The following is a 9,692-nucleotide window of genomic DNA, read 5'->3' on the forward strand; positions in this document are numbered from 1 at the left end:
TCCTAATTTACACAACCAGACTCAAGCATTTGTTAGTCAATAGTCGGCATATAAAATTTTTTAAAAATAGATCTAAGTAGATTTTTTTAAAGCAAACATTTTCATACCTTAATTATTTTGCCTTAACTTTAAAAACACAACACTACGGTGACAAAATAAAACAAGTGGTTTGGTGGTGTGTTAGGTGCTATCGAGTGGGTTCCGATTTCATAGGGACTCTGCACAACAGAAGGACACCCTGCCCCGTCCTGCCCCGTCCTCACAATTACTGTTCTGTGTAAGCCCCTCGTTTTCAGTCCCTATTACTGAGGGTCTTTTTCACTGAGCCCTGACCAAGCATAATGGTAGTGCAGTAGTTAAATGCTTGGCTGATGGTGCAGCAGTTAAGTGATGAGCTGCTAACTGAAAAGGCCACCAGATCAAATCCTCCGGTAGCTCCACGGGGGGAAATGGCAGTCTCCTTCCATGAGGGTCACAGCGTCGGAATCCCTGTACTAGCTGGACTTTGTTCTGCAGGGTCATTATGAGTCAGAATTAACTCACCGGAAACTGTTAGTTTATTCCGACACATACGACGTCTACATTGACCACAGCTTAGATTGTCATTGAATAACCATGGAGCCATTGCCTTTTTATAAATCACCAGAAAATATGCTTGGTTTTAGGTCAATTAATAAATCATGTGCTTCCTCATATATTTGTGTGTATGAGACTCACAACTTGTTCTAGCATTTGGCAACCGCTGGCCACTTGTTTTTGTTGTTGGTTCTTCGTTTCTATGTAGTTTGGATGACACTTTACCCAGCAAATTAGTTTGCTCTTTAATAATTCATACACCGTTTTTTGTTTCTTTGTTTGTTTTTTGACGTTGGTTGCAACACTTTCAGTGCTCCTCCCTTCCTCCTTGGCTTCCTCATTGCCATGTTCCTCCTGTTCTGCCACTGCTTGCCCTTTGAGCTTTGTTTGGGGCAAACGCTGCCCTTTGGTCTCATACGTTGGCTGTTCTGACGAGCATATCCCTCCCCCTGTTCTTACTCTCTTTATCATTTGGCTGAAAGAGGATCCCTGGGGCTAGGTTTACTTCCAGCTTGAAGGGGGTCTAGAGACCACACACCAGTTATTCTGGTCTTTTCTATGTTTCCAAATTTTTGTTTGTTTGTTGTTGTTTTCTATTCTTCACTGTCTAGAGCTATTATGATCCTGACCAGAGGAATCTGTAGTGAGAGCCGGGGCAGTTTTTGTGATATTTTCCAACATCCAAATTGTCCATGAGTTGCTTCAAAATGTGGATTATTCCATATTTATTTGTGAGGACATAAAATCTGTAAACCAAATTTTCTGAGTTTGTTTGTTTGTTTTTTCATTAAAACCCACCCTTAATACATTACATATGCTTTTCTGATGAAATTTCTTTAACAGTGAACATCAAAAGTAAGTTAAACAAAGAGCATTCTTTATTTTGTAATTACTTTTTGATCTAAAAATTGTCTCTAATTTGACACTTTACCCAAGTGTCATACCTAATTTGACAGCAGTGTTTTTAACTACATCCTATAATCAAATATTTCGAACTCATGAAATTTACTCTCTAGAGTAATACTTCTTTTTTAAATATTCATATTTCATTTTGGGAGCATGTAATTAAATGATGCAATTTAAAATGAAGTCCAACAGAAATTAACAGATTTGAGAAACATTTCAACTAATTTTGGTAAACATATAAGAGACATAGAGCGAATTGTCACTGGTCAGCTTGTTTACTGAGGGGATAGAGAGAATGTTTTGATGATTGTAGTGGTCTCACTGTAGAACATATTCTCCACATGCGTAACAGGTACATCCCACTCATGTTTGACATGCAAATGCAGTTATGTATTAATACACAAGCCTGTGCATCTCGGTTTGCAGCTTCACGAGGACAGGTGATGCGTTTTGGTTACATGTGAAGTAGATTGTCCAGTTTCCCAAGACAGTAACACGCTTCTACTTACAAAGGAGAAGCAGAAGAAAAGAGGGAAGCGAAACTTGAGAGAAGGAACAAATTATAGATACAGGATGTTTAAGAGAAAGGTGAAGAATCAAATCCAACTCTCAAAAGGGAAACTACTAGTATGGTGTTGATTCAGAATCATAGCTCCTCGTAGTGGGCCGGTAGGGTGAGGTTTTGAAAGTGTGCATCTTTAAGAGTGCGGACAGCTTTCCCTTTCTCTCTAGTCAACCCCTGACCTCAGGGCTGCGCAGCCTGATGCTTCAGCCATTGTGCCACCACGGTTCCTAAAGACGACAGACAGAGATACTAGTGCTTTAGAAAGGGGGACGAAGAAACAGAAATTTGCATATACAGTAGGAGTTAGTTTATTGGTATATAAGTCAAACTAAATAAATTGTTATCAGTTCATTAATCATGGCATAAAAAGGAAAAGGTAAAGAGACATTTTGTGCTTCCCGCTTAAATAGCAAATCTTTCCCTGCCCCTGATTGTCGAGAAGGAGGAGAGATGTAAAAAGCCATCTGTCACTACCAGCTCCATCCGTTGTGCTGCATGTGTAATAGGATCATTTGGATTGTGATGCTCAAAAGTATTTTTTCCACTTAATACAGTATCAGGATTACATCTTTCACTGTCATTCAAATGCCCCTTCTGTAGGCCACGGCTTGGGAGTCCTTAACTGTGAAATTGGTGAGTTCTTCGGAAAGAGACTCTTTTGTTCTCTAACCCAGATTTCTTCAATGACAGCAAGACGGTAAAGGCAGTGAAGCTGATCATGCTCTCTCAGTCTTGCAGCGTCTCCAGGAGATTTACTTCCATAATTGCCTGCTTGAGCACATCAGCCAAGCTACCTAGACACTGAGTTGGTGCCCAGGATCCCTACCCTGTACCAGGGGCTTCACTCCCAGCCCCCCCCCCCACCCCATCAATACTGACAGGATGCTCAGTATAGCGCAGGCTTGCCCATTCATCTGTGATTCCTTCAAACTTAAATCCTCATAAACACCCGCGGGCCATTCAGATGGTGTGAGTTGGACAGAGAAGTCTCTATTAAGCAATTTTCATAAAATTATCTTCAAAATCACTAATGAGAAAGTTGTACAGACATGGTAGGGAAAAAATGGGTAGTCTTTTCTATAAACTGTCGCTGCTGTCCAGTGAGAATTCAGCATTCCCTAACTGACTGCATCCGGTCGTCTCTATGGTCTAGCCACAGAGCTTTAAGTCCAGCTTTCTGTAAGGCAACATGGTTTATCTCTGAGGAGCATCACAGCATCACTTAGTTGGAGAAAGGTGGTGTGTGTTGTTCCCTGTTGTTACTGAGGGCTTGTGCCAAAGAGGAGGCTCACAGAGGACGGGATGCCAGTTGTCCCTTTGATCCTGTTGGTAGGTAGCTAGTGAAGGGCTATTATTAAATGATTCCAGAAGAGCAGATACATGGCTATAACAACAACAAATACAGCTATATGGAAATTTCTAGTCATTTGTGAACAGGGATTTTTTTAAGGACAAGGAATAATCCAAGCATATTTATTCTCTGTCACTGAAAGGTTTAAATTTTTTCTTTTTTTAAATCATTTTATTGGGGGCTCATACAACTCCTATCACAATCCATCCATCCATCCATTGTGTCAAGCACATCTGTATATTTGTTACCCTCATCATTCTCAAAACATTTTCTTTCTACTTGAGCCCTTGGTATAAGCTCCTCCTTTTTTTGCCCTCCCTCCCTCCCTCACCCTTGATAATTTATAAATTATTATTATTTTTTCATGGCTTACACTGTCCGACATCTCCCTTCACCCACTTTTCTTACATTTTCTCAGTGCTTTCCACCCTTGGTTCCTTTCTTTGCATCTCTCAGAATCCTATCTGGCAGGCCTCTCCGCCTGAGCAGGTAAAGCAACCAGACGGTGATTAGCTATAATTTTAGTCATGTTAGCAATAGCAACATGCAGTCTTTGTGTCGCCTATCATACGGAAAGTATAGAACAAGCTGCTTCAACCCAAGAGACGATGTTTGGTAATTGTAAAATACCAGTTATTATGGCCATCAGGTAGCTCCTAACACCTACTGCAAATATTGCTTAGGCATTACTACCTGTGGATAACAAAAACACCTTTGTGTCTACCATTCGTGATGGTCAGATCACTCAGTGTATGTGTTTGAGTAGAGTTGGAGGCAATTACAAGTTGTCAAAGCTCTATCTATTCCAGATGCTCTCTCATTAGGAGAGACTGGCTGGCTTGGCGTGAATAATTTTAAAGGATTCAAATTCTCCGAGCACTGTAGGGTACCTTCTGCATTTAAGTTTGACTAGAACTTTTAAAAGCAGATTATTGGAAGTGTTTGGGGTAGAATAATAATTCATTATAAGGTAGTGGTAAGTGCAATACAATTACTGAATATTTCCTCAAATTTTAATTATGCAGACAGAGGTGATGGTGAGAAAGCTATCGGGGACTCTAGTTACTGATCAATCTCAGTTACCTGCAGTTTTACCCAAATAACAAGCACCTTCTACCACCACCCCATCTCCTGAGGAAACATTTTCATAAGTGGTCCTCTGCCAACTAGCAGAGCATCTTTACAAAACTAGTTTGGGTGGCATAGAACGGAGTGGTTGACAACAAACTCAGAAGTCTAGTGTTGTTGTAGACCTGATCTGCCGGCAACCAACTCCACCACAACTAACGTTTCCAGCAGGGAGGGGCCACCTTTAATCCTTGGCCCCGTCTCCTGTCCTCTATCTACATAGACAGAAGCATTACACCTTCTATCCTTTGTTGTCACTGTCGTTAGGTGCCATCGAGTCAGGTCCAACCCACAGAGACCCTGTGCACAGCAGAAAGAAACCCCGCCCAGTCCTGGCGCCATCCTCACAATGGCTCCGGTGCCCGAGCCCATCTTTGCAGCCACTCCGTCAGCCCATTTCTTTGAGGTCCTTCCTCGTTTTCACTGCCCTCCACTTCACCCAGCCTGCTGTCCAGGGGCTGGTCTCTCCTGGCAACATGTCCAAAGTGTGTGAGATCCAGCCTTGCCACCTTTGCCTCTGTGGAGCGCGCTGGCCTTACTTCTTCCAAGACGGGCGTGGTTCTTTTGGCGGTCCATGGTACTTTCGATCTTCCGCTCCAGCACCACCATTCAAATGCCTCCATGCTTCTTCAGTCGTCCTTAGTTCAATGTCCAACTGTCACATGTAGATGAGGCCCTTGAAAATACCGTGGCTTGAGTCAGGAGCATCTTCGTCCTCAAAGTAACATGCTTGTTTTTCAGTACTCTCAAGAGGTCCTGTGCAGCATGTTTACCTAGTGCAAATGGGTCTTTTGACCTCTTGACTGCCGCTTCCTTGAACATTGAGTGTGGATCCAAGTAAAACCAAATCCTTGACAAGTTCCACCTTTTCTCCATTTATCATGATGTGATCTCTGGGCCCAGTTGTGAGGATTTGGGTCTTCCTACATGAAGTGGTACTCTCTACTAAAGGCTACAGACTTCACCGGCAAGTGGCTCAAGTCCTCTCATTGTCAGCAAACAAGGTTGTGTCATCTGCATACTGCAGCTTGTTAATCAGCCTTCCTCCAATCCTGATGCCGCATTCCTCTGCATACAATCCAACTTCTCTGATTGTTTGCTCAGCATACAGATTGAATAAGTACAGAGAAAAGCTACCACCCTTCTGATTTTCAACCTTTAAATAGTCCCTTGTCGTATTTGCACAACTACCTCATGATCCATGCACAGGTCCCACGTGAGCACAGTGAAGGGTTCTGGAATTCCCTTCTCCTCAAGGTTACCCAGCGTGTGTTATGATCTAGCAGTTGAATGCATCGACACAGTCAAGTCTAGTGTTATTTGCATAAAGTACAGTAGGTAACATCGATGGTCCTTACCCAAGAAGAAACGTTACTAAACCAAGAGGGACTAAATGGTGAAAGAAATGATTTTGCAACTTGCACAAAAGAAATAAAGTTAGCAAATAAACATATGGGGGAAAAGTTGTTCTCACTGATAAACCAAGAAGATCCCTCATGGTATCTTGGGTTGACCACATTGTCGTCGCTGTTTAGAGCCTACCAGCCACTCCGCAGGGTAAAAATGCTTGGGTAAGCATTTAGAGCTGCAGAAACCCGGGGAGCAGTCATCCTCTGTCCTGTAGAGTCCCTGTGTCTATCAGAATTGACTCAATGGCAGTGGGTTAATAATTGAAGAAGTGCTCCTTGTTAGCCAGTACCTATTATCAATTTTTCCAATTATAATATCAGCATTTGTAAGATCATGGTGAAACTGCTTCAAGCAGACATACCAATAAGCAAACTTCCTGCCATGCAGTAGATTCTTATTCATAGATACAACATATAGGGTTTCTAAGACTGTAAACCTTTGCAGAAACAGAGTCTTGTCTTTTTCCCATTGAGTGGCTTCTCGGTTTGAACCACCAACCTTGCAGTTAGCAAGCTAATGCCTACACCAAAGCACTGCCAAATAAGTATATTTCAATGCTTATAAATATATATATTAAAGATGTGTATGTAATTTATGTTACTAGATTTTTTTTAATCTTACTCTTTTACTGTCCCTAATATGAAATTTTAAAACATAATCTGATAACAAACATTAAGAATCTAATAAAATTTCCGATTTGGGAATCCATCCTAAAGGAATAGTTAAATAAGGAAAAATGTAATTGATTATCAGTATACTCATTATAACAGTGTTTATAATATTAAAATAGTATAAATAATTCAAATATCCAACAAAAATAGTGCTTAAATATATTATGTTTTCTTCATAGGAAATAACATTATATAGTACCCAAGTAGTGATTATGGAGAATTGATTAGAAATGCTTAAACTATACTTTTAAGCGAAAATGTAAGATGAATTGCTATTTGTTCTATATAAGTTTATATTAAAGAGTACACAAACATATAGAATCAAGATGATAGAATGAAGAGTGCACATATTTGACAATAAAACATCTTTTTATGTTGACTCACCTCTACATTTACTAGTTATTGATTTCTTGCATGTTATATGAGCTCTATAAATAAAAGGGATAATAATTTTTTTGAATAATTTTATTGGAGGCTCATACAACTCTTATCAAATCTATACACACATCCATTGCGTCAAGCACATTTGTACATTTGTTGCCATCGTCATTCTCAAAACATTTTCTTTCTACTTGAGCCCTTGATATCAGCTCCTCATTTTTCCCCTCCCTCCCCACCTGCCCTCCCTCACGAACCCTTGATAATTTATAAATTATTATTTGGTCATGTCTTACACTGTCCGAGGTCTCCCTTCACACGCTTTTCTGTTGTCCATTCCCCAGGGAGGGGGTTATCTGTACATCCTTGTGATGGTTCCCCAAAGAGATAATAATCACCTTATAGAACAGATTAAAAAGTTAAATTACAGGATTTTGTAATCTGTGAGAAAAAGAGAATAGAATTATGGGTGTGTTTTCACTTTCCCTTACTTTTAATGCCACTCATTTTATAGTGTTGTTTTGCACAGGAGCGTATATTTGAATTGGAGACTGCCCTGGTGGTAGAGTGGGCTGAGACCTGACAGGTCAACAGTTCAATCCCCTGTACTCCACTTCAGGAGAAAGAGGAGGCTGTGTGCTCACTTCCAGAAGTACAGCCTCTGAAACCCACAAGGAAAGTTCTACTCTGGCTTGTAGGGTCGAATCAACTCAGTGAAATGAGGTTATTCTTGTTTTAAGTCACCAAAGTAATTTGATACCAGAATTATACACCTCATATTCTAACTATTTGGCTAACTGAGATAACCTAAATTAGTTTTTAAATCATGTTAGCTTATATATTTAACATACCCTTACATAGCTTTTACCACTTTCTCTAAAAACACTGTACCCATTGAATCTTCCTAACAACCTTGCAAGAGCTTTCTAGAAGAAAATTCCTTTACTCTCTTGATGATACAGATGAGAAATTGGCATGCAAAGAGATTTTAGTCACTTGGACAAGGCCACATAGATATATGTGGTAGAGTCAGGACCTGAACTCAGGCAGTCTGGGTTTATGGTAGGTGGTACACTATGCTGCCTCTTGATTCGGTGGATTAAAATATTAAATGAGCATCTATGGTGTTTGGCATTGTGCAGGATTCATGAAAGAGAAGACACAATCCTTAGCTTACGAAAGATGATCCTCTAGACCAGTGGTTCTCAACCTTCCTAATACCTTCACCCTTTAGTACAGTTCCTCGTGTTGTGGTGACCCCTACAATAACATTGTTTTCTTTGCTACTGCATCACTGTCGTTTTGCTATGGCTGTGAATTGCGCGACCCCGGGTGGAGAACCGCTGCTCTAGACCTCAGTTGTTGCTGATCAGGGAAGTGGTTCGCACCCATCACAGTCGTGTCTGCATCAGAAGGAAGCACTGCCTGCTCTTGGGGCATCCTCCCCACGGTCATCATGTTGAATAATTTCCAAATTCCCTAGTTTCAGACATTGTACATTCTGCCTTTTGATTATCCATGAATGTCTGCTGCTGTTTGTTCATTTTGAGTTGTGCCCTGTCCGCACATGAGGGCCCCGAAAGCTTTCCTTCCTCCACGTCGCCCATTACAGTCTGTTCTCCGCCAAGGAGCAGTCCTTGCCCAGTTGTATCCTGAGGCCATCTAATGGAGGGACCTCGTTCTTGCTCACTGTACCAGGCAGTGTCCAGCTGCTGTTCATGAAGTTTCCAGGGGCTAATCCATCAGAACTAGGCAGGCTATTCCCCTCATTATAGTCTGTTCTTTGTCTGGAAACGTAGCTGTTCGCCACAGGTGACTCTGCTGGTATTTGAAATGCAGGTGACTTAGCTTCCAGCATCCCAAGAACATGCAAGCCACCAGAATACGACAAACTGATGGGCAATGGTGAAGGCCTTGGTTACGTTCCTGAAATTCTGTTCCCTCAACTTCAGACAGATGCTATCAGAGAGAGAGGCCTCCTCCTCGGACCAAACACCGGTGTTTCCAAAATTCACACTCGGAAGTCTTAGAGCTTTGTGAAGGTGCCCAATGTTCTGCAGACACTTAGCTCAGCTTTCTCGTCATATATCTAGTTTGATAGTCATGTTCATACATGCTACATGGGTATGCAATCAACATTGTGGCTAAAATTCATTACACATCAAAATACATGTAACACTCGTAGCCTAAATATCTAGCACAGAAAGCCCAATTCATTCATTTTGCTGTTGCCTCGTTATTGTGACTATGTCAGACAGATGCTTCTCCTGCTGTTTCTTTGGAAGAATACTTAAAGAATATTCTGAGGTTGCAAGATAAATTCTTAGAAAGCAGAAAACTTATTACTATTACTATTTATTATTTTTACTTATTTAGAAGATAATATGACATGGTTTATAGTAGTGGCTCTAGAATTAGTCAGAATACTATTTCAGGTATAAATATTTATTATTTGAGTTTGATACATTTCTAAACTCTGTAACACAGTTTCCTTATTTGTTAAATGGGATTAGAGACAATACATACTTCACGTATGAAACACCCTCCCCCCCAGAAAAAACAAACCACTGCCATCAAGTTGATTCCTCTTCATAGAGATCCTGGAGGATGGAGCAGAACTGCTGCCTGGGATTTCGAAGACTGGAAATCTTTACAGGAGCAGACAGTTTCAGCTATTCCCCACAGAGCTGTTCGTGGGTTTGAACTG

At 40.9% G+C, this 9,692-nt stretch overlaps 1 protein-coding gene across 17 annotated transcripts in view; it reads left to right on the plus strand.

Annotated features, from left to right (window-relative positions):
* DLG2 (discs large MAGUK scaffold protein 2) overlaps positions 1-9,692 on the plus strand; it is a 1,827,487-nt gene that overhangs the window by 1,380,878 nt on the left and 436,917 nt on the right. The window lies entirely within an intron of this gene.

Source organism: Echinops telfairi, unplaced genomic scaffold (assembly GCF_000313985.2).
Source record: "Echinops telfairi isolate 266 unplaced genomic scaffold, ASM31398v2 ScPeMD7_1713;HRSCAF=2227, whole genome shotgun sequence".
NCBI classification, from domain to species: domain Eukaryota; kingdom Metazoa; phylum Chordata; class Mammalia; order Afrosoricida; family Tenrecidae; genus Echinops; species Echinops telfairi.